The sequence below is a fragment of the Dermacentor silvarum genome, chromosome 5, assembly GCF_013339745.2.
Source record: "Dermacentor silvarum isolate Dsil-2018 chromosome 5, BIME_Dsil_1.4, whole genome shotgun sequence".
Taxonomy (NCBI): domain Eukaryota; kingdom Metazoa; phylum Arthropoda; class Arachnida; order Ixodida; family Ixodidae; genus Dermacentor; species Dermacentor silvarum.
The window spans coordinates 155,748,382-155,774,770 of record NC_051158.1 but is presented as its reverse complement, the minus strand read 5'-3'; the positions used below and the strand labels follow the sequence as shown (position 1 = coordinate 155,774,770).

Here is a 26,389-nt window from a genome sequence, read left to right as displayed (position 1 = left end):
TCTTTTTGACGATGTCAATACTTTAACTACATTTTTAGTGATTTAGTTACCTTGTGTATCACGCGTTTTGTACCGTTAAAAACAATAAAAGACTAATTCAGAGCTGCCTTCGATCACACGGGAAATTTTGCACCTGTCGCGACGACTTGGACGCTTGCGACGTGCTAAGCGTACCGGTGATTCTGTTCTTACTGCACAATTCATTGCGCCTAAGCAGGAACTTCGAAGCAAAAGTAATGCTGCTCGGGATTTTTACTTCCAGGTAACACTTCCAAGTTTGCTTAGAAATAATCCACGTAAATTTTGGAGCTCTTTTCTGCCAAAGGAATCCGCCAGTAATACTTTTGAAATAAACAACACAGTTACAAGTGACACTGCAATGATTGCAAACGCATTTAATAGTTACTTTAAAACTGTTTTTACGCTCGATAACTCCGTTGTTCCTCTTTTTATAGAGCCGACGCATAGTTCTATTAATGACATTGTTGTTTCGAACCAGGGTGTGCTGAATCTGATTTTGAAACTTGATCTGAAAAAGAAAGGTAGTCCCGACAATATAGATAATGCATTCCTCATTAGATACTCCTTAGGGACTAGTCGATATTTAACTGTTATTTTTCAGAAATCTCTCTCAACGTCTGTTGTCCCTTTTGCATGAAAATCGGCTAAAATTCTTCCACTATTCAAATCCGGCAATAAGCAATCCTTGCTGAGCTACAGACCCATTTCTATCACGTCTCATTCTTGTAAAATACTCGAACACATAATTTACAAACATATCATTGAATTTCTAGAGTCCAATAATGTTTTATCGGATGCTCAACACGGTTTTCGGCGCGGATTTAGCACCACAACCCAGCTCAGTGAATTCACCCATGACATCATCCAGGCTCTCGATGCAGGTGATCAAATTGACGCAATATTTGTAGATTTTTCAAAAGATTTTGACACTGTGTCACACTCCAAGCTGTTAAAAAAGCTCACTTAACAACCAAGCATTAGTTAACTGGATTTCTTCTTTTTTATTCAATCGACCACAGTACGTACTCTTTAGGTCTTCTCAATCCTCCACTTGCAGTGTAACGTCTGGCGTACCTCAAGGTTCAATATTAGGTCCACTTCTGTTTTTGATTTTCATAAATGATCTTCCAACCGCTATTCCTGTTAAAATCTGCGTGTACGCAGATGATTGTGTTTTGTACCATACGGTTAAAACTCCTCACGATCACATTATCCTTAATGATTCATTTGTATCATTTCAATCATGGTGTGAGTCTTGGCAGATGCAAATCAAGTTCCAAAAAAACTGTATCATTGTCATTCATCAAACGTTCCATTCCTTCTCGATTTACCTATTAGCTTAATGGCTGCACTCTAGGAGATGTTTCACAGTATAAATATCTAGGTCTTCTATTCACTCAGGAGTTATCTTGGTCGCATCACATCGAACTCATGTGGAACCGTGCACTTAGAAGGTTAAGCTACTTGCAACGCACATTACGTTCAGCCACACTTCGCACATGACTCCTCACCTACAAAACGCTGGTTCGTCCAATACTGGAGTACGGCTCTGTCGTATGGAACCCGCACAAAATATCTGACGTCAAGAAAAATGAATCTGTCCAAAAGAAAGCTGTACGCTTCATTTATCGTCGCTTTGACAGGTATTTCTCGCCCAGTTCCCATCTTCTTAGTCTTCAACTGACCGGTCTCTCTTCCCGTCATCACGTGGAATCTTTGAAGTTTCTTTATACTCTAATTAACTCCCCACGATTCCCCCTTCTTAGCAAATACATCGCACCCGCTAGACCTACAGCCACCAGACATCACCATGAGTTGAATATGACCACTTTTCACCATCGTACCGATGCGTTTAAATACAGTTTTTTTTTTTGGCCGCGCTATAGAATTGTGGTTACGCAAGATCGCCTGGTTACGCAAGACGCCTGGTTACGCAAGATCTTTACCACTCGATGAATTGTATTGTATATTACTAATCATTGATGTTCAGTGCTCTTTGTTATGCTTTCTATGTGTTGCATTCCCCCACTCCTACTATAGCCCTTCGGGGCTGCAGTATGTTGAAATAAATAAATAAATAAATAAATAAATAAATAAATAAATAAATAAATAAATAAATAAATAAATAAAGTAGTGCGAAAACGATGGCTACGAGATGGCGCCAGAGCAGCGCGCGCCATTTGGAAGGTCTCTCGACGCCGGCAGCTTTGAGTCGCGTCCAAGCGTCACCCACGGGCTCGCTCTCGCGATATTCAGATTATCGAGGCAGTGAAACCTCACTCCGCTCCATTTTCAACGTCCCGCGCCAGGCAGATTGTCCATGCCAGCCAATATATAGCGAAATAAAAGCACGTATAGAGCTGCGATATTTTTTTTGCATTAGGGAGTATCGTAATCTTCTGTGAATTTTTAGTGCTTAATAATTCTTGTCTTTTCTTTGATGTTTATTGCTTGTTTCAATGCCTGCCGACCTTTGTAAACCTTGCCGAAAGATGACTAGCAAATAAAAGAGAATGTACACAAATTTAAAAACAGAACATTTACACCAATATCGAATGTTGAAGCAAGACATAAGTTTGTATAAGGAACTTTAATAGATGCTCTTGCTGAACGCTATTACCTCAGGCATCTTCCAATTGTGTGCCAACTTTACAGAGACATTCAATTAAACATGTCTATGTGAGATGAATTAGCATTGTGCACCTGCTGCAGCAGTGTCATGGGGCAAGTTAGAGAAACATTAGGTTTAGAAACTTCGAGAAGCTAAACATTTCGACAGAATTACCTGTCTGGTTGGGAAAATTGATGAAGACTTAGAGATTCACTCCAACCAAATAAGGAAATTTACTAGCCCGACGTTTCGGAACCAATTCGGCTCCTTCTTCAGGGGGTATTCTTCGGAGGTGGCGGTGTGCCACATTTAAAAGGTCCGTCGTAACAAAGGAGAGGAAGGGGGAGAGAGCGTAAGGTGCGGAGACACTTGGCCTGGCACCTGTTCTAGACAGACAAAATAGGTGGTGGGGTGGGGTGGGGGGGGGAGGGCTTCGTCGTCGCTGGTCGGCTGGGATGACCGGTGATGGGCGCCCTTTAGTCTCGGGAATGCGTTGACGAGGGACAGGGGGGGGACGAGTTGTTTTGGTGTTGCTGACCTAGAGCGGGGGTACTTTCTTCCCCCCTGTCCCTCGTCAACGCATTCCCGAGACAATACTCGTATTGTAACCTGCACTCTGACCGGCTCTTCAGGGATCCCAAACGCACGCCGACCACGACTACTCCGAACGCTCACTCGCCTCTCGCTCCCCCAACCCCCTCTGACGTTTTTTTTTTTTTTTAAATAATTTTTTTTGCCACTTTCTCGCTCTCCTGCTCTTGTCCCCTCGTCTTAGAAACCGCGCCTAGCCAGTCAAGCGCCGGCGCTCATTTTCTTTTCAGTCTCTCCCTTTACACACAGCCACAGCGGACATCGACGTGACGTCACTCCACTAACCCTTTAAAACTAACCCGCCGAGGATGACGAGGCCGCCTTTGACGAAGATAGGTCCTCCTATCGAAACGTTGGCCAGCCTTTCTGAGGCACCTTATCCCTGTTTATAATCCTTATTCCTCGTGTGCTACTCCATTAGTCAGCCATCTTTTTTGAATTTGCACGTATGCAGCGTGGTCGTTTCGTTTTTTTCTTCTTCAAATTATTGTTAGGAAAGAAAAAATCATTCATGAAATAATTTGCTAAAGTTGGAAGCGTGCCCCTACATTTGTCCTAAAATGAAGCTCAACCACTTTTTTGTTTATTGCCGAAGATATGGCATGAGGTAACATCAGTTCTGTTGCCAACGCTGGTCTGCAATGTGACAATAGGTTTGCCCGAGCAGATTTTAATCAAAATGCTGATGAATTGCTCAAAACATCTTAGTTCGTATTGAATTTGTTTCTAAAGCCTGAATGCGACTTCCGGCGGTCACTGTAATTTGCTTATATGTGACGCTGCAGATTTCCTTTTTCTGCTTCATGCTGCATAGCGACCGTCGTGGCCTAATACCTTTGGAGTTGCGCGGCTCTGCACGGGGACGCGGAATCAATTTGTCACTGCGGCGGCCGCATGTCTATGGGAACGAGCGCCCGTATACCGTCCATTCGTTTAAAGGGTGAAAAACTTGAGACGCTAAAAATTAATCCGGAGTGCCACACTAAGGTGTGCCTCATGTTCATATCATGGTTATCGCACGTAAAAGTGCGAAAATATTTTTTTTAACTACCAGTCAAAGCGACAATTATACTGGCAAGAACTAGCTTTATTCTTAAATTACTCACGTTTTTATCTTGTCGTCATCCTCATCCAGCGATGACAGCATTATCGCCAACTCAAGAGAGATGTATATATCTATTATTTAGATTGCACTCTCGGCGTCTCACTAAGGGGCCGTACGAACCTCGACGGAGACACCCTTCAACACAGTAGCATATGCTGTTTAACTTGCATTGGTTGTAAGGTGGAGAACGGCACCTGCAGACAACGCAGTTATCATGGTACCGCGATGCTGTAAGGAAAGTAACAGCGTGTTATTGCAAGGTGTGTCTGTTCTACTGTCAATGCTAATATTGATGACCGGATTTGACACTACCTTAGCTCTGCGAAATTGGTAGTTTGTGAAAAAAAGACACTAACTCATTATTAACATATTATAGGCTAAAAAAACATCGCACCGTTTTTCGAATGCTTCCTTGGGACGAGTAATATTTAGTGTCCACAAATGTTTGAGGAAAACGTCATCCTCGCATTCTCAGTCGCGCGTTTGTCGCTGTGCGGCAAAGGAGATTTATGCTTCCGTAGTTTGATGTTAGACATTCGTACCAGGCGTTCGTGGCTAGTTAACTTTATTGCTGCACCACTTTTTGGACTATTTATTTGACTTCAATGTCCGCCTTAGGGTAGTGCCATCACCAAGTTCTGTGTAGTTACCTGTAATACGTAGTTAACGTTTTGTCCTATAGGTGTGCGTTGCTTCTCGCCTTACATGCCAGCACAGAACTGTGATGCCACGCCTAATTGTGTGCTCTTCTTTTATGTCTGCTAGTCTATTGACTTCACAATTAAATGAACATTCATTTTGACTCTTTTGCAATAGTTGCGGTGTTGAAACCTACAGAACTACATGGCTAGAAGTCACGTTCCCAAGCACAAGTTTGTGCCACATAAAAAATCGTCTGTAACTGATATATATACCTATACATATTGCCACATGCTATATCGTCGCCGCGGGTATGTGCCCGGCCATAGAAACGACGCTGAAGTAGCGTGCGGGTAGAAAAACAGAGACAACGACGTTGCGTTTGCTTTTCATAAAAAGCGCTTATATACGTGCTGTATGCCGGCTTCCACGTCTCCTGCGAGGTCGTGACACTGGTGGAGGTGCTGGGTAGGATTGCCTCATGCTTGGCACCCCTTCGCGGAGCCATCCATCGAACGCGGGATCGCCTTCGCTCGTCGAAACTCCTGTTCACCGGTACAGCCGCCGCCTGCTAGGCCTGACGCCCGAGTTCAACCCCTTGCAGGATTCTGCCGGACCGCGTCTAAGTGCTAGCGCCATAGCCACTGCAAGTCCATCGCAGGAGACGCTACAGCATCCTATGGTCCCAGAAAGTTTCCATGGTGACGCCATTGAAGATGTCCAAGATTGGCTGGACCAGTTCGAGCGTTTCGCCAGCCATAATGAATGGGGCTCCCGGCAAAAGCTGTCTAATGTCTATTTTGCTCTCCGAGACAGTGCGCGGACGTGGTTTGTGAACCGGGAGAGGAGCCTGACCACATGGGATGCCTTCCGCACCCAGCTGCTAGACACATTTGCTAGCAGTGACAGAAAATACAATGCGCAGCGCCTTCTCGAATCTCGTGTCCAGAAGCCAAATGAGAGCGTTGCCATGTTTGCAGAAGATATGGGCCGCCTTTTCCACAGATCAGATCCTGAGATGGCCGAAGAAAAGAAGTTGCGCTATCTTTTGCGGGTAGTGAAGGAGCAACTGTTTGCCGGACTCCTGAGGAATCCACCGGCGACAGTGGCCGAATTTAACACGGAGGCTACCGCTATCGAACGGGCACTACAGCAGCGGTACCGCCAATACGATCGCTCGAACTCACCAACAAATGCTTCACTGCTACCTGAGGGCGGCGGCACATCTCTGCGTGAAGTTATCCGAGAGATAGTGCGAGAGGAGATCCGGCAGCTCGGAATTGCTCCCATGGCACCAGCGGTGGCTTCTGTCGCTGATGTCGTCCTGGAGGAAGTTCGACAGGCCTTTTCTTCACCCGACTGGCAAGCGGTGCCGCGACGATGCACATACGCGGAAGCTCTTTGTCGTCCACCTCCCGCCACTTCGATGCTGCTGACACCGTCGACCACTCCGACGCAGCCACCGCCGCCATCCCCGACGCCCTATATTCGACAGTCACCGCCGCCGCCAGCAATGCCGTATCGCCGACAGCCGATCGCTGCGCCGCGGTCTCACGGAGAATTCCCTGCCGGCTATCCGCTACGAAAAACCGATTTGTGGCGCACCGCTGACCGCCGGCCACTATGCTTTCATTGCGGTGAAGCAGGACATGTTTATTGAGCTTGCCACTACCGCGCAGCTGGGTTTCCCGGATTTCCCACCAACTATAGTTATCCTGGGTATGACGCTTCTTCAGCGGCAGGATGGCACCGAAAAAGTGCTTGCTTACGCCAGCAGGACCCTATCCAGAACGGAGACTAACTACTCCACTACAGAAAAAGAATGCCTCGGGGTAGTCGGGGCCATCCTGAAATTTAGCCCATATCTATACGGTCGCTGTTTCACCGTCGTCGCTGATCACTGTGCACTTTGCTGGCTGACTAATTTAAAGGATCCAGCTGGTTGGCTAGCACGCTGGAGCCTTCGGCTCCAGGAGTTCGACTTCACTGTTGTCTACAAATCGGGGATGCGGCGCGCCGACGCCGACTGCCTGTCTCGGTCGCCTGTTGAGACTGCAATGCACGACGATGACGACGCGGCTTTTCTATAGGCATGGTAGACGCTGTCGCCGTTTCACGCCTGCAACGCAAGGACATCGAACTGGTTCCTCTTATTGATTACTCAGAGGGAAGAACAAGTTGCGTGCCGAGGTTATTCGCCAGAGCGCTGCCTTCATTTTGCTTGCGTCACTACGTTCTCTATAAAAAGAACTTTTCACCCAGTGGCAGCAGCTACCTACTTGTCGTTCCCGCATCTCTACGGAACGAAGTCCTACATGCCTGTCACAACGAGCCGACCACTGGTCACTTGGGCTACTCCCGCACATTATCCAGAATTAGGCTAAAGTATTACTGGCCGAGACTTGCGCCGGTCGTGAAACGTTATGTCCAGACATGCCTGGATTGCCAGCGCCGCAAAACCCCACCCGTCAAGTCTGCTGGACTGCTGCATTCTGTTGAGATACCGCAAGCGCCGTTCGCACAAGTTGGCATGGGCCTTTTTATGTCCATTTCCAGTGCTTCTGCCGGCAATAGATGGATAATCGTCGTCACAGATTATCTTACCCGATACGCCGAAACAGGTGCTCTTCAGCGGGGAACAGCACGCTTTTTCATCGAAGCCGTCCTCCTAAGGCATGGCGATACCGCAGTGGTCATTACTGACACAGGTTCTGCTTTCAAGGCCGCGCTTCTGGATACCGTGTTGCGATTAAGTGATACAACTCACCGAAAGACAACCGCTTATCACCCCCAAACCAATGGGCTGACAGAACGTTTGAATAAGACTGGCAGACATGATGAGTATGTCCATCGACGTCGACCACAAGAACTGGAACGAGATTTTACCATATGTTACATTTGCGTACAACACGGCTCGCCAGGAGACAACACGAGTGACACCTTTCAGCCTCGTCTATGGCTGGGAAGTAACAACACTGCTGGACGCGATGCTGCCACACGAGTGTGGTGATCACGAGACTGGTGCCGAGGAGTTTACGCCACGCGCCGAGGAAGCAAGGCAGCTTGCACGCTTGCGCATCTAAGAGCAACAGAACTACTATGCCAGACACTACAATCTTCGATACAGACCCGTCACATACAACGTTGGCGACCAGGTGTGGGTTTGGACTCCTATTCGTCGGCGGGGGCTATCTGAGAAGCTCCTGCGAAGATACTTCGTGCCGTACAGAGTTCTACGCCGCATCAGTGACGTGAATTACGAAGTTGCGCCCAACAGTCCTTACTGCTCCAAACGCCGGCAGCATCTGCCCGAGGTTGTGCACGTGCTTCGTATGAAGCCATACTTTTCATCATGACATCAATTTTGCACCATCACTGCATTTTCTTGGGCGCTTGACGCATCGGGAAGATGCTTCTTTCAAAGGAGGGGCAAATGCCACATGCTATATCGTCGCCGCGGGTATGTGCCCGGCCATGGAAACGACGCTAAAGTAGCGCGCGGGTAGAAAAACAGAGACAACGACGTTGCGTTTGCTGTTCATATAAAGTGCTTATATACGTGCTGTACGTCGGCTTCCACGTCTCCTACGAGGTCGTGACAATATACATATATATTTCCACTAGCTGTCATGAGTAAGCTTCAAGAAAGAAGTTAGGACTGGCATGCGCGCTCTGGAAGATGCGGGCGCTGAAAAAAAAGAAGTGGAAACTGAGGACGCAGGTTTGAGTGTATCTACGCCATTTTGCCCAGCTGTCTGTCTCGCCGACGATGTGCACATTTTAACGCGATAGCGCTTAGGGCCCCGTGTCGCAGAAATTCTGGCGTCGGCAACCGGCGTTTGATCGAGGGTGGCGGAGAAAATCATCAACCCACATCGACCGCGCAGGGCCTCCACGTGGTGCAAGGTTTTGGTGAACAAAAATTGAATTCATTATAGTGAACTCCGTCAGAAAAATAGTAAAATACGACTTTACGATTCGGCGTCGGATTTGCCGTCGGATTGTAACTTGAATGTACGAGAAAACCTATTTCTGCTACTAGAAAACTAAACACAAAGCCCTTTTCCAGCATTTCTACCAGATCTGCGCGCGTCAGGGCAATAGGGCTAGTGCACTGGTGTTTTCAGCCAAGCTGGTAGCGCCACCTGCCGTAGGCGGCGGTAAAGTTAGGTTGGCTGTTAGTTGCTCCCAGGCGCGCAGTCACGTTAGAGCAGCATGACAGCTTGTCAAAAGGACGTGGAAAAGTCACGAAAGTCCGACACTTCTCCGTACTGCTGCGTGTATGGCTGCCATAATAGCTATAGGAACACTGTTGGAAAACAACCGCCCGTAAAATTCTACCGGTTTCCATGGAAATCGTACGAAACTGAAAGAACACAACGTTGGATCACGGCTGTGCGGCACGCAAGGTAAACAACGCCTCGGACTTTGTCCATGAACGATCTTAACTTTCATGGGCTTATTTTCGCCTTTTGTACTCATGCATGAATAATAAATTTTTCTTTGCCAGCCCGAACGGCGAGCAGTTGCAGCCGGTGCGGAATCGGACGCGCATTTGCAGCGTCCGCTTTGTTGGGAACGAAAAGAGCTCGATGGCTCAGTACCCAGCGTACGTGCCGACATTATTTCCCTCGTGCTACAAAAAAGATGATGGCGTGTTGCCCAAGACGAAGCTCGAGAGGTACCAACGGTGAGCGTCAGCACAGCTTGGAGCAAACTACTTTTTTTCCGATTCTTAGGAGTCGATAACAAAGTGGCTAAAATGAGGAAGTCAGGACGTATGAAGCGCGGCCGTTAATGAGATGGGACAGAGTTTCACAGTAGCTTGGTTCCATTTTTTTTTCTTCAAGGCTTCTTGGCATCAAGGTTTGGCCGGGTGGGAGGCTTCTTCCACGCGCACTGCAAATTAGTGCAAGACGTGTGTTTGTAATCATTTACAAACACTGCCACAGCGACGCCATGTTTGCACCAGCCCGCAGCCAGCCTTGCATGTGCAGCTCGCTTGTGTTACGATTCTCTCTCCTGCTGATAACTAAACATAACAGCAATGGTAGCCTAATTAGTGACACATACGAGAATCAAAAAATGAAAAGCTCACTTGCAGTCGCACCTCGTAGTCGACGGATTTCATTTGTGCTATGCATTTCCCGACGATATCGGACGGCCCCGTCGTGCTCAGTAATTCCTCTTTGACACCATACACATGCCCACTCGCATACAGCTTCCTCCCAAGCGACAGGCAACTCTTCTTGAAGTAGCTGTGAACATTATTTATCCTGCGGAAACCGCAAAAACAACACACTGTGGTCGCTAAACCACTGCCATTTCCACAGGACGCACTGGAGGCACACGCAAACAGCCAAACTATGAGTCCTTGCCGGCGACACAGGTGGCGCTGCATGTCCCGAAGCAGCCTGCAGTCCCTGCAGTCCGGATCAGCGCTGCAGTCCCGGAGCTGTTTTGAAGAAAGGCTCAAGAACATGGATGAAAATAAATGGGCGGCTAAAGTGGACAAGTATCTCTACATGAAAAGCATGGACACAGGATGAAGGAAGAGGTCAAGGAAGTTGGCAACCAAGTACAGGATATTCGAAACTGTAAATAGAGAACCAGGAGTCATCAGAAAGAAAGTGAGAGAAATAGAGACCGTGAATTGGATGTAAAGAATGGAAACAAAAAGGACAATGGAGATTTACAAGAAGGAGAATAAAGAAATTAGAAGGGAAAATCTGTACGATAACACAAAGGCAGTGCCTTGCTATTTGTAGCTCGAGCCGCTTGTTTAAGGACCAAAACATGCCGGAGCAAGTATTCGGAACTGGATGACGCATGTGTATGCTGCAGTAAAGATCCAGAGACCACTCAGAACATCCTAATGGAATGCGACAGGATTCACCCAGCGACAACCGTAGGTAACGTGCAACTCCCAGAAGCGCTTGAGTTTAAAGTGGAAGGAAACAACAGATCAGCCGTAGAGATAAGTAAGAGACGATTAGAGTATTAGTGTAAAAAAGCAGGGAAAAGATGGATACGACCTGATCTCTTAAAAGCATAGGTAGCGTACAAGGTAAATTATGGAAAAGAAAAAGAATAATGAGAGGTATACAAAAATGCTAGATAAAGAACATGTATAGTATACCTGATTAAATCAAGTAGCCTAGGTGACTATTTGTCGCCGCCCCGTTTCAAAGGGAATGGTAACAAATCAACGTCATCAGCCACGCCGCATAACCAGCTCTCTAGCTCTATAGCACACAATTAATAAAATAATAAAAAAGGTGCTAGGACCTTCACATTTTATTATAAGACCACTTATATTTCTCCTGGAAAAACGTCTTTCCAGCAATGCATTTCAGTTAAAAGTGAAGTCGACTTTAAGGGGATGGGTGTAAGCGTGGTCGTTGTAAGCTGGCTTTCCCACGTTCAGTGTTGTAGTGAATGAAGCCTACTTGCCGTATGCGAACGATGCGATGCGAACGGGTCCCGATAACGCTATCGCGTTCTACTCTTAAAGGCGAAGCTTAACCCCTGTATTCAGAAATGCAACTTCGCTTCAAGTCCATGCTTGACTGGAATTAAGTGACGCCTATTGTGAACATACCCTGAACGTTCATTGCGTTTGCTTCGGCGTGTTCACAATAGGCGTCACTTAACTCAAGTCAAGCACGGACTTGAAGCGAAGTTGCATTTCTGAATACGGGGGTAAGCATCCTCCTATTTCTCAAGTGTCTTTTCGAAACAATATTGTCACGTAGTAGTGACGCTGAAGTAAACAGTCGTAAAACTGTGTATGACGAAACTTATTCTTTATTGGGCTAGCCTGTGCCCACAAAGCAAGCTACGCTCGAAGACAACGAAAGCGGCGAACACAGTCGGCGATCGCCGAAATCTGATCAGCGGTGAAACGCGCCGGCTTTTATACATGAGTCATCGAATGTTCGAGATTAATCCCTGGTACCCGCAGTGTCTTCCAGAAAGTTCTAGACAATTCGCGTCGGTCATATAATCCGATAACATAAGCGTCGGTGAAAACAGGCAACGGAAAGAAGCGTCGATAACGTTCCAGAAGCTTCCCATGCAGGCGGATCCTGCGCCGAGCGATAACGTTTAACGTTTGTTAGCCGGTGGAAAGCGGCCACCGGTGAAAGATAAACATGTATACGTGTCAATACCCTCCCCTTAAAAAAACATCGTCCGGATGCTACAAACAAATGTGAAAGCGAAAACAAAACCACGCGTAATTCAGAAAAAAATAACAAAGTACCGAAGTTCATCACCGGGCGTAGAAAGGCTTAAGACGCACCACGTGGATGACTTCAGGTCATGCGCGGCGCCGCTGTGATTGCGAAATGCCGTCTGGTACGACCTCATAGTCCAATGCGCCAATACGTCAGGTGATCTCATATGGTCCGAAATAGCGACGTAACAGTTTCTCGCTCAGTCCTCGTCGGCGTATCGGAGTCCAGACCCAAACATGGTCGCCGGGCTGGTACTTGACGTAGCGTCATCGAAGATAATAGTGTCGGCTGTCGGTCCTCTGCTGGTTCTTGATGCGCAGGCGGGCGAGCTGTCGACCTTCTTCAGCACGCTCCAAATAGGAGGCAACGTCGAGATTTTCTTCGTCGGTGACGTCCGGTAGCATGGCGTCAAGCGTTGTTGCCGGGTTCCGACCGTAGACCAGGTGGAACGGCGCCATGTGCGTCGTTTCTTGCACGGCCGTGTTGTATGCGAAGGTCACGTACGGAAGGGTGGCATCCCACGTCTTGTGTTCGACGTCAACGTATATTGCCAGCATGTCAGCGATGGTCTTATTTAGGCGCTCGGTGAGGCCATTCGTCTGCGGGTGGTAGGCGGTGGTACGGCGATGGCTTGTCTGGCTGTATCGCAGGATGGCTTGAGTTAGTTTTGCCGTAAAGCTAGTACCTCTGTCGGTGATGAGGACTTCTGGGGCACCGTGCCGCAGGAGGATGTTCTCAACGAGGAATCGGGCTACCTCGGCGGCACGACCTTTGGGCAAGGCTTTTGTTTCGCCGTAGCGGGTGAGGTAGTCCGTAGCTACGACGATCCATTTATTCCCGGACATCGACGTCGCTAAAGGCCTCAGGAAGTCCATCCCGATCTGCTGGAACAGTCGGCGAGGTGGTTCGATCGGCTATAGAAGTCCGGCTGGTCATGTCGGTGGTGTTTTGCGGCGCGGAGAGTCTCGGCATGTCCTTGCGTAATGGGCGACGTCGGCAGAGAGGCAAGGCCAGTAGTATTTTTCTTGTATCCTCGCGAGCGTGCGGAAAAAACCGAGGTGTCCTGCCGTTGGGTCGTCATGGGGAGCTTGCAGAACCTCTGGACGCAATGCTTAGGGTACCACGAGGAGGTAGTTGGCTCGGAGAGGCGAAAAGTTCTTCTTTCGGGGAATGTCATTTTGCAAGTAAAACGACGTCAATCCTCGCCTGAACACCTTGGGCACAATGCGGTCTTGCCTTCCAGGTAGTCTGCAAGGGTCCTTAGCTCCGGGTCGGCTCGCTGTTGTTCGGCGAATTCATCGGCACTTATGGGTCCCAAGAAAGTGTCGTCATCGTGGTCGTCCTGTCGTGGCAGTTCGACGGGGGCGTGAGACAAGCAGTCGGCGTCAGAGTGCTTTCACCCGGACTTGTAAACGACGGTAATATCGAATGTTTCAAGTCTCAGACTCCATCGTGCGAGACGACCAGACGGATCCTTCAAGTTAGCTAGCCAACACAAGGCGTGGTGGTCGCTCACAACTTTGAAGCGCCTGCCATAGAGGTAGGGGCGAAACTTTGATGTAGCCCAGATAATGACGATGCATTCCTTTTCGGTTGTGGAATAATTTGTTTCCGCCTTCGACAGCGACCGGCTAGCGTAACTTACAACCCTTTCTAGTCCATCAGTCCTCTGCACAAGCACTGCGCCGAGTCCTACACTGCTTGCGTCGGTGTGCACTTCGGTATCGGCGTTTTCATCGAAATGTGCAAGTATTGGCGGTGATGGCAGGCATCGCTTAAGTTCTTCAAAAGCTTCGACTTGTGGCGTATCCTACTTGAACTCGACGACGGCCTTCGTGAGGTACGTCAGTGGCTCAGCGATCCGCAAAAAGTCCTTGACGAAGCGCCTGTAATAGGCGCACAGTCCAAGAAATCTACGGACTGCCTTTTTCTCGGCGCGCGGAGGAAAGTCAGCGATGGCCGCAGTTTTCTGTGGATCCGGGCACACTCCAGACCTATTGATGATGTGGCCCAAAACTAAGAGCTCATCTTATGCGAAGCGGCACTTTTCTGGCTCTAACGTGAGTCCGGAGGTCTTGATTGCTTGAAAAACTGTTTCAAGGTGCCGGAGGTGTTCCTTGAAGCTTGAGGCAAACACAACGACGTCGTCCAAATAGACCAGGCAAGTCTGCCACTTCAAGCCTGCCAGTACTGTATCCATGACACGTTGGAAAGTCGCAGGTGCCGAGCAAAGACCAAACGGCATGACCTTGAACTCTAACAGTCTGTCTGGAGTTATAAAGGCAGTCTTCTCCCGGTTCCTCTCGTTGACTTCGATTTGCCAGAAGCCGGTTTTGAGGTCCATCGACAAAAAATCCTTTGCGTTGTAGACTCGATCCAAGGCGTCGTCAATCCATGGGAGAGGGTATACGTCCTTCTTCGTGATTTTGTTGAGGCGACGATAATCGACACAGAAACGTAAGGTTCCATCCCTCTTCTTCACCTCTTCTTCACGATTGCACCGCCGGACCGGACCGAGTTGGGGCACGCCACCGCAACGACAGTGGTCACAAAAATGCCCTTCTTGACGCAGGTTTTTGTCCTGTGGCTCGCATCGTCGTTTCAGCTGGGCTTCCACGGCAGCCACCTGTTCCTGGCTTATCACCAAAGCGCACCCGCCCTGACACTACCGATGGTCCTGAACGATTCCTCGCAAGTCACCGCACACAAGCCGTTTCCGGACACAGTCCGGTTCTTCGTCTGGCAACACGGGGCAACTATGTCCGAGGGACGGCCGCATCGACTACATATTGCACCGCCAGACCGGACCGAGTTGGGGCACGCCACCGCAACGACAGTGGTCACAAAAATGCTCTTCTTGACGCAGATTTTTGTCCTGTGGCTCGCATCGTCGTTTCAGCTGGGCTTCCACGGCAGCCACCTGTTCCTGGCTTATCACCAAAGCGCACCCGCCCAGACGCTACCGATGGTCCTGAACGATTCCTCGCAAGTCACCGCACACAAGCCGTTTCCGGACACAGTCCGGTTCTTCGTCTGGCAACACGGGGCAACTATGTCCGAGGGACGGCCGCATCGACTACATATTGCACCGCCAGACCGGACCGAGTTGGGGCACGCCACCGCAACGACAGTGGTCACAAAAATGCCCTTCTTGACGCAGGTCAGTTAACTTTCGAACGCGGCTTGCGTCCGCTCTGGAAATCGCTGTTTTCTTGCGGTGTCGTGCCCCACTTGTGTTATTGGTACTTGTCGTAGGCTGTTGTGTGGAACGCTGTTGTCTCACTACATCAATGCTCAAGCAGTTAATCTGCTCCTATTGCTGTCGGGAGACGTGGAATCAAACCCAGGACCAGATGGCGTCTCCCCCCAGTCCATTGAATCTATTGCAATGGCCATATCTCGCATCGAAACATCGCAAAGTTCCGTCCTATCCGAAATTTCTCTAATCCGAGCATCACAGACTAGCATCGAGACCCTTGTGACCAGCCTTTCGGCTCGTGTTGATGCCCTGGAGAAGATTGTGCAGTCGACTCAGTCAAATGAAAAAGGTTTAAAGGCAGATGTGAATGATAGCCTTGCAAAACTTTCCACTGAAATCAAAGTTCTTGCCGAAAATGCGACGACGCAGAAAACCGCCTGCGTCGTTCAAACTTGCTTTTTTGTGGAATTCCAGACACAAAAGGCGAGACTTGGCTTCAGTCCCAGACAAAAATAATATCGTTCTGCTCCGAGAAACTCGGTTTGTCCATAGATATAGACGACCTGGAGCGTGCGCACCGGCTTGGTCGCTACCAGCAAGAAAATACTAGGCCTATCATTGTAAAATATGCAAGATTTACAGATAAATCTAGAACTCTTGCAGTGGCTTCCAAGCTCAAAGGCACGAGTTTTTCGATTCGCGATGATTACTCAGCGAGAGTTCGACAAGCGCGAAGAAAACTTTACCTTCATGGACAACAGACTGGCAAAACATTTAAACTTCGCTTTGACCGGCTCCTGCTTGATGGCAAGCAATTCACGTACAATGCTGAATCTGATTGTGTAGTTGAACTGAAGGCGTAGCAGTCCCTGCGTTTTCCTAGGCATGCGCGTCCTCCTCCTGCCCCCCAATCCTGCCTCGGCCCGATCGCTAATCCCGTTTATCAAAATATGTCCGTCTTGGTCGCAAACGTGCGTAGTTATCTACCTAAGAAAGACGCCGTAGAATGTATTTTAAGAGACAGCGATACTGACCTCGCTATACTTACAGAATCGTGGCTACATCCAAATATTGCTGATCATGAGCTACTACAGGATGACCTAGCGTACGCTGTGCACAGGCTTGACAGGTTGGGGCGTAGGGGAGGCGGCATTTTGATTTTTGTGAAAGAAAATGTTCCTTCATATGTTACCGAATTGAACTGTCAACACGAAATTCTGTGTGTGAATATTTCACTTGCTTCAAGAATGATTGTGATTGTTGCTTGTTATCGCGCTCCTGACTGTGATGTTTCTTTCAACCATGAACTAAATTCCGTAATAGCCGATCTTTACTCACGCTTCCCGTCTGCGAATTTTATGCTGTGTGGCGATTTTAATTTTCCGGACATTAACTGGGAAGATCTAGAGGCGCATAGCCGGCAATCCAAAGATTTTCTTGATACGATCCTAACATTCAATTTTACTCAGATGGTTGATAAGCCAACGCGTGAGGGGAACATTCTCGACCTTGTTCTTGTTTCTGATCCTGAAATAATAAAATCGCTATCATCTGTTGGTGGTCTAAGCGATCACAAATTACTACTATTTAATCTCTGCATTGCAGTTCCTATGCGACAACCCTCAACAAAACAGATTAGGGACTACAACAAAGCAGACTTCAGCAAAATCAATACTGAACTAAACAAGTTTTCTTTTTCTTTTCGTCAGACTGCTCCTTCTCGTACAGTAGATGAAAACTGGATGCTATTTAAGAATACGTTACTATCGCTTGTTGAGAGACACGTGCCCCTTGTTCGCATTCGCGGTGATTTAGGAAAGCCCTGGTTTTCTAATACATTAAGGAGGCTGTTAGGTAAGAAAAAACGTCTTTTTCGTGATGCGAAACGCTCGAAATCTTGTTCAAAGTGGGACAAGTACTTTACATGCCTTCGTGAATACACCAACACTTTGAAACAATCCAAAAAGAAATTCTTCCACCACGACTTGCAGAACACTATTCGTGTCAACCAAAAAAAATTTTGGAATATTCTGAAACCAAACAATCGCTCCAACAACATTTCTTTGACATACCCTGACGGTACAAATGTGCCACTTGATCAGCGGTCAGACGTAATCAACTCATATTTTTCTTCTGTTTTCACTCGTGAGTCTGCACTAAAGGACGTTGATTTGCCCAGCTACTGTTTCCCCCGCATGCTTCCTATTACCATTAATTCTCAAGGCATTATGAAGCTAATTGAAAACCTGAAAATTTCTAGTGCCTCCGGGCCAGATAACATCTCTGCTAAGATACTAAAAGGTACGAAAGAAATTTCCAGTCAAATATTACAAATAATTTTTACCCAGTCCATTACCGGTAGCTCACTTCCAAATGACTGGAAAATCAGTAAAGTGGTACCTGTATATAAGTCAGGCAGCCGCTCTGATCCTTCTAACTATCGTCCCATTTCTCTAACAAGCATTGCCTGTAAACTCCTAGAACATATAATATATTCACAAATAGCATGTCATCTTGGGGATCATTCCTTCTTTTTTCACAATCAACACGGTTTCCGGCCTGGTTTGTCATGCGATACACAGCTTTTTGAATTTGTTACTGATCTTCACCTGAACTTAGACTCATCAATTCAGACTGACGTCATCTACCTAGACTTTGCCAAAGCATTCGACTGTGTTCCCCATCAGCGACTTTTGGCCAAACTTTCATGCCTCAATCTCGACCCTCTCGCACTGTCATGGATCCATTGCTTCCTAACAAATCGCCTCCAGTACACAGCTGTCGGAAATCATTGCTCTGGCACTTCTAGCGTGATCTCCGGCGTACCACAAGGGTCTGTCCTCGGTCCCCTTCTCTTTCTCATCTTCATAAACGACCTTCCTAACGGCATTTCATCCTCTATGAGACTTTTCGCAGACGACTGCGTACTTTATCGTCTCATCAAGGACCAAACCGACCATACAATACTTCAACAAGACTTACATTTAATAGAAACCTGGTGTTACAATTCTCTTATGAAACTTAACATCTCCAAATGTAAAGTTATGCAGATCTCCCGTAAGCACTCTAACAAGGAATACCAGTATTCTCTAAATTCGAGAACCCTATCCACCGTTCAATCATATCGTTATCTCGGTATCACCATTAACAGCAAGTTGACCTGGACCGACCACATCACAAAATTGGCTACCGACACTACTAAATCACTTGGTTACGTCAGACGCAACCTGGCCCTGTGCCCCCCATCGACACGGAAACTAGCCTATGAAACTTTCATTCGAAGTAAACTTGAATACGCCTCAGCTATTTGGAGCCCGCACCAAGCTTACTTGATCAACACTTTAGAATCAATACAAAATCGTGCCGCTAGATTCATCACTTCCAGGTACAGCCGCCAAGAAAGTATCAGTAAGATTAAATCATCCTTAGGACTCGAACCATTGTTGTTGCGTCGGAAAATTGCAAAGCTGTGCCTTTTCCATCGAATATATTATAACTTCCCACATCTGCATGGAAAGCTTCTTATTCCACCAACCCGTACATCTCGTCGCCTTTTTAACTCTTGCAGCATCCAGCGCTTGCATGGTTCAACATCTTCCTTTAATCAATCGTTTTTGCCTAGCACTATCGCAGAGTGGAACAGATTACCAGATAGAGTTGTCAGCGAGCGTAACCACATTATCTTTAATCGGCTGCTTACTGATTACCTCAAACTCTAACCTTATAATGACCGTACTGTGTTTTCCTTCTTTCGCTTTTTCTTTTTTTCTTTTTTCTTTTTTTCTTGCTTTTGCATTGTATTCGGTGTGCCGCGAAGTTTTTCCTTTTTTTGTGTGTGTGTTCCTTTTTTCTTTTTAGTTGTGTTCTCAAATGAAATCCACAGGCTGTAGGAAATTGTAACCATGTCTATATTCCTATTCTTACCTCCTGTAACCCCCCCTTATGTAATACCCCGACAGGGGTCCTTAAGGGAAAATAAATGATGATGATGATGATGACTAACCCCACGGGGGATGCTCACGGACTCTTGGACGACTGGATGATGTCGTCGCATAGCATTTCGTCGACTGGAGGATGTCGCCTTATGGCTTCGCGTTCGCGCGCCGAAACTCGGTACGGACTCTGACGGAGTGGGCGGACGTATTCGTCGGTTATGATGCGGTGCTTGGCGACAGGGGTTTGTCGAACTTTGGATGACGACGAGAAGCAGTCCTTGTATTGCAGGAGCAGAGCTTTTAGCTGTTCTTTCTGATGCCGGGGAAGGTTCTGATTGAGGTCGAAAGTTGGTTCAGGTACTACAGTCGTCGTTGCAGGTGCACTAGAATCTGTTAAGGCGAAAGCAGTGCTGGTTTGTACTATTTCGTCGATTTAGGCAACCGTGGCGCCTTTGTTAATGTGCTTGTATTCGTGGCTGAAGTTCGTGAGCATAACTCTTGCTTTCCCTTCACCTAGCTCAGCGATGCCTCTAGCGACGCAAATTTCACGGTCGTGCAGTAAGTGATGATCGCCCTCGATGACGCCCGCCACGTCCTTCTTCGTGATTTCAACTCCGGGGCACAAAAAAAGCCATGTCTGCAGGTACTTCGGTACCGACGGAAATCATTACACTGGAGCGAGGCGGAACGCTGACTTGTTCTTCTAGCACATTCAAGGCATGGTAACTGATGTTTGTATCCGGTGGTATTGTGCTGTACGTTGAAAGCGTTATCGACTTGGACCTTAAGCCGATGACTGCACCGTGTTGGTTTAGAAAGTCGATGCCTTGGATGACATCCCTGGAGCAGTGCTGCAGGATTACGAAGCTCGCCGGGTAAGTGCGGTTGTTTACTGTGACTCGCGCTGTGCAGATTCCAGCCGGCGTTATTAGGTGACCTCCCGCTGTCCGGATATCGGGTCCTTGCCAGGCCGTCTTCACCTTCTTTAACTTGGCGCGAACGCGCCACTGAAGACGGAATAGTCGGCGCCAGTGTCGACGAGAGCGGTGACGTTATGACCATCGATGAGCACGTCTAGATCGGTAGACCGGCGTCTGGCATTGCGGTTAATTCGTGGCGTCGGAAGGTCTTCTTTCGGCGACGAAGAGCTGTCAAGGCTGTTGCTAGGCGGCGTGCTGATATCTCGTCGTGATGATTCGCGAATCGTCGTCGTCGGTGGCGGCGGAGGATCTTCGTCATTGCGCCGTAAAGCAATCGCACCTCGATTGGTTGCTGCTCTTAGTTTCCCGGGTAAGGGCTTTGAGATCGGCCCCGAGTAGGACCAGTGAACTGACGGCGATGGGGCGAGATGTAGCGGCCTGGTGACGGCGAGCGTGAGGGTCGTCGTGGTTGCCACTGGGCTCCGGCGAGGTAGTCGGCGATGTCGCGCAGTCGTTCAGCTCGCACTGGACGCGGCGCGTTGACGGCGAACCCTCGTAGGCATCGGCGGTAGACATGGCCGGCTTCCCCGCAATGATAGCAGAGCGGGCGGTGGTCGGGGGCGCCGCAAATGTCCGTCTTCCTTTGGTAACTCCGCTGGGCGACGGGCGGGCGGGCTGGCGGCGGCGGCGGTGGACGACGGAACTGCGGCCTTACGGGGCCCTGGCGCGAGCGCGCAGGGGGGCTTTAACGACGGGCGACGGCGGCGTAGTTTATCGCTTCCGGCTGGGGTTGCGGCGATGAGGGAAGTCCTAGCGATTACTGGATTTCCTCCCGCACGATATCGGCGATGGAAGCAACTTGAGGCTGCGACGACAGTAGCAACTTCTGCAGCTCTTCGCGTACTATCGCCCTGATGGTGTCTCGTAGGTCGTGGGAGAGTCCTTCGACATCAGCGTACTGTGGCGTCGAACGGCGATTGTATTGCCGGTGGCGCATGTCCAGTGCTTTCTCGATCGTCGTAGCCTCCGAGAGAAAGTCTTGGACTGTCTTTGGTGGATTCCGCACCAGTCCGGTGAATAGCTCCTGCCTAACTCCCCACATGAGCAGGCGAACTTTCTTGTCTTCTGGCATAGCGGGGTCGGCGTGCCAGAATAATCGAGTCATTTCTTCAGTGTACGTACCGATGCTCTCATTCGGGAGCTCTACACGGTTTTCCAGCAAGGCTGCAGCTCTTTCTTTACGGACGACGCTCGTGAAGGTGTCCAGGAATGCGGCTCGGGAGAGGTCCCAGGTTGTTTGTGCACGCTCCCTATTCTCGAACCAGGTTCTGGCGCCGTCTTCAAGCGAGAAGTAAACATGGCGCAGCTAGTCGTCGCAGTCCCACTTGTTGAACGTAGCGACTCGGTCATGTGCCTCCAGCCAGCTTTCAGGGTCTTGACATGGCGAACCGCGGAAAGTCGGCGGCTCCCTGGGTTGTTGCATCACGATTGCAGATGTTGGCGCAGGGGCTGTCATGGTAGCTGCTGCCGAGGTCGTGACTTTTCTCCTCTTGGTCTTGTCGGGTAGGGGTTCATACTCCGGTGGCAGGTTCAATAGCCTACGGCTAGCTCGCTGGTCGGGATAGGCGTCGACGTCTTCTGGACGGTTTGGGCTTAGCTCACGGCTGGACAGGGGAGTCCGGTACAAGGACATACCCAGTACCTCCACCAGATGTCACGTAGTAGTGACGCTGAAGTAAACAGTCGTAAAGCCATAAAGAAACAAATTCAACAAGAGGGGACACTCGGCAAAAACTGGCAACACGAAACACGTCCCCATACGTCACGCTATACTTTTGACACCGAACGTTAGCTGCCGCGAGTATCCGAAAAAAACAAAGAAAGTGAACTTAAGTTAACAAGCATTGATTTAATTTTTAAATTCTTTGCCGCGAAAACTAAAACTTTTTGCGTATAAATGAACTTAAGCTTTTCAACTTATTTTCCTTGCCTTAACTAGCCACAGGTCAATGACGCGCCAAATACATGCGTCATCCGCCAGACACTCCCCCGAAGCCAGCGAGGATGGCTGCGCGCGCGTTTGAGCGCTCGCGCGCGGCGACCCATCCGTCTCTATCTTTTTGTTTTAAATGTAACCTGGTTTATTGGGCTCTAGGCGTATCCTTGCGTTCCTTCTGCACTGGGACAAGACACCACTGCACTATTGGACTACGGCAAGTTGCGAAATCTTGTTTCACAGTCTACGACACAATTAGGTTTACGGCACGGGACCGAGACTTAAGACGCAGTTAGCGAAAAATAGCTCGGCCATCCTGGCGCAGGTAATTTGAGTTAATGAAACGTGCTGAGACATGTTTCCGACGCTTCCTAGGGGATTATGGTAACTTATTTCGGTTTTTGAGCCACACTGGCCGCACAGGGCGCCGTGTCGCAGTTAGCGAGAACTCAGCCGTGGTGTGTATTCTAGTGCATCGTGCTAGGAGAAGTTTGTGCCGCTTTCTCTGACGCCAGACATTACTGAAAAGTAATTTCATTACTTTCTGGGGTACTTTTGAGGCACGCTGGCCGCACAGCGCGCTGTGACGCAGTTAGCGATAAGCAGCTCGGCCGTGGTGATAAAAGTTAGTGTGGCTCGTAATGAATCTTAGAGGGACAAGTCTGTGACGTTTTTTGTGGCTCCGCAACAACATATACCTTCTTTCGGTACTCACGCCTGTTGAAAACGCGATGGGAGATTGCCAAAAGTGATAACATGGGAAGTGATAACGCGCGAAAGATAACGCCGACGAACACATCAGAAACTTGTAATTCGAAAATTCCGTCTTCTAAAGGACTGAAAAAGCGCATTGCACCCACGCATTTGTCTTGAGTGCCCGTTGTGTCCGTCTCTATGTATGTAGCGTACCGTCGCGTCGCCCGAGGCCAAGTTTTAGAAACGCGAAGTCGCCCGTGTATTTGTGCGGCCAAAGTGCAGAAAATAATGCCAGGAAAGGGGGATAGCTTGGAAATCAGATGTCGTCTTATTTCATGGTATTGTTAGGGTTGAGTCGGGTATTTTCTACGCCATGTATGTAAAATTGAATTGCTTTTGTTTGTAATGGCGCCCATTCACCACTTTCGCACGTTTCGCCTCTACACGCAGTATTCCTATGTCTAAATACCAAAATGACACATGCTTGTAACATGCTGGTACGTGCTTGTAAATGTAACAAGCTTGTAATCTACTTTTTTATTGCGATAGCAATTATATGGACAATTCAACCGAATTTCTGCCGTCGTCATCGCCGTCGCCGTGAGGTGCCATATAGATTCCATGGGCTATAAAATCGTCGCCGCGCGCCGTATGCGCGAGCGAAAGCGTGCGGGGGACGCACGCTATCACGGAGGGCGAACTCCCCCGCGAGCTATCACGGAGAGCGAACGCACGGTGGAAAGCAAACGTGACCGTCGGACGAAAAGCCGAGGGGGTATGGCCGGGAGGGAGGCGGGGCGGCACTGTGGTCCGGCACCAAAGGCGTATCTTGCCATTTAATCTCCCATGCGAAAGCAAGAAACGGGAAGAGGGGGGGAGGGGGGGGGCAGCTTCTACTCTGCCAACAACTTCTCTGCCTTTTGCCCGGCGGGGCCGGTCGCCCGCACCGTCTCTTATCTCCACACGGCTCTGACCTTTGTATGCGCTGTGCATTCGCCGCTCAGTTTCCGTTGAAGCGACAGACCGTGCGAACCTGCGTTTGCTGCCAGCGTTTTGACAGTCGTTGGCTGCGGTCATTCAATGTGATCTATTCATGTTTGCTTGTGCGCGCTGACACCACGATTGTTATTTCAGTTAGTAAGCCAATGTATCCAAGTTTATGCACCCGATAAAACTACTATCCCTACTCCAAATAGCTGTCTACTAATTTGCTATCGCAATCCATGCCTCGCCTTTCGTGCGAAACTGCGAAATTTTTTGGTTTATACAGGAATTACCGCCTTACCTGCTGGGGTCACAACGTTGGATGAACGCACAGAAAGCGCAGAACGAGCTTTTATATAGAGCAAAATAAACATTTCCTCATTGCACACAAGGTCTTGCGTCTACTGTGTTAAAATTCACGCGGCACAGATTCGATGGCACTTTACGAGATCGTTCGCAATCATTTTTACTAAATAATAAACCGATTCTGCAAGAAGAGCAAAAAAAAGAGGGGGGGGGGGGCGGCCGGCGTGCTAGCTTGCGTTCAAAATACGCGCGCTCAAAAGTGAAACCGGAAGTGATTGACGCTGACCGCTTGGCACGCTGCAGTCAATTCGGCCGCTGGGCCCTATGGGAGCCTCCCCTCTTGTTGAATTCCTTTCTCTATGGTGAAACTGTGTATGACGAAACTTATTCTTTATTGGGCGAACCTGTGCCCACAAAGCAAGCTACGCTCGAAGACAACGAAAGCGGCGAACACAGTCGGCGATCGCCGAAATCTGACCAGCGGTGAAACGCGCCGGCTTTTATACATGAGTTATCGAATGTTCGAGATTCATCCCTGGTACCCGCAGTGTCTTCCAGAAAGTTCTAGACAATTCGCGTCGGTCATATAATCAGATAACGTAAGCGTCGGTGAAAACAGGCAATGGAAAGAAGCATCGATAACGTTCCAGAAGCTTCCCATGCAGGCGCGTCCTGCGCCGTGCGATAACGTTTAACATTTGTTAGCCGGTGGAAAGCGGCCACCGGTGAAAGATAAACATGTATACGTGTCAATATATATACAATCTTCTATACCACAGTTTTATCTATGTTATACAGTATATAATCAGCCAATAGACTCAATATGGTGTAATTGATTGCTCTTTAGTTTATATTCATATTTTAACAAATAGATTCTCTTATGTTTGCGACGCATCTAATAATACTGATGTAATACGCAGGCGTTCAAATAAGTGCCACCTATATATGTATTTCGGCGTCTAGTGCGTAACTTACATGCTGTGGCGACATTAGGCCCAGAAAATGCTCGCATAACGAGAACAGTGCATATGATACTAGCGAGCATTTGTTAAAGTTCAATCTGCCTTGCCGGTAACCAGAATCGACATACGTGGCTGATAGAGACTGTAAGAGTATGAAGAAGTTGGGGCTAAAACATATTTGCCGACTCAGGTTTTATTCTTTACTGTGGGCCTGGAAACGTACTCAGACAAAAGTTATAGAAAAAACGTGATTCCGTGGGCCATCGCGTGGGCCGTAAGACGCGATTCTGAACAAAGACAAAACATCAACCAGATCGTGCTTTAGCTTTTTAAAATTAATGTGCTTTAGAGCAGGCATTTACTTCTGCAAACACTCCTGGAACAAATGCAAATAAATGTCGCGTGTGAAAGATGGAAATTTATTCCATCTAACCCCGCTGACTTCTTCCTTCAATCCTAGCACTGCATGACTGACAGTCTCAATGTCAATGTCGTACATTACAAAATAATTGGCATTCCAATTCAGAAGATTGCGTTCACTGCTGGGCTCCGTAAATTTTTATATTTAGAGCTGGCCGAATGGAAGAAAGTTAGGTGGTCAGCAATTAAACCGTGTTAATATCAATAACATCAAAAAGTACACTAGGTGCACGACAATTGCCAACGACTCCATCATACTTTCATAATTTCTTAGGAATTGCTGTTGACGTGCATACTATTCGTTATTACTCACTCTCATCATTGCAGTGGACTTGTTGCGCGATAATATGAACTAACATAAATACATTAATTGTTTTTATTACTTTTTAGTTTGTCATACCAGCGCCCCTGCTTTTTATGATTTCCACGATTTGTTTATTCAACCAAGGACCAAGTGGCGTGTCCTGACAATGATCCGAATATTCTTACGGCTTCTCTGGATTGCGTTTTGAAGAACAGCAATCAAGTTTAAAAATTCGGTCTTAAGGTCATCAGTGTATACAGGGTAAACACGTATATGGCTATAGGGGTAAAGAGGATTAAACTAAACGGGGTAAAACAGGACTGGGTTAAACTGGACAGGACTCAACAGGATCAACGGGACTGGACTAAACGGGGACAAACTGGACTGGGCTAAACGGGGACAAACTCGACTGGAATAAACAGGTTCAAATAGGGTCCCGTTCCATAATCCTATTTGATGAAA

The 26,389-nt window shown here is 48.1% G+C and overlaps 1 long non-coding RNA gene across 1 annotated transcript; it reads right to left on the bottom strand.

The window, feature by feature from the left end:
- Positions 1-226: 226 nt before the first annotated feature.
- On the bottom strand, positions 227-25,354 carry LOC125946078 (uncharacterized). The gene is made up of 3 exons (XR_007467391.1): positions 25,217-25,354; positions 4,330-4,556; positions 227-529 (listed from the first exon to the last, which is right to left on the bottom strand). It is a non-coding gene; the product is annotated as an uncharacterized LOC125946078 (long non-coding RNA).
- Between the last annotated feature and the right edge of the window lie 1,035 nt (positions 25,355-26,389).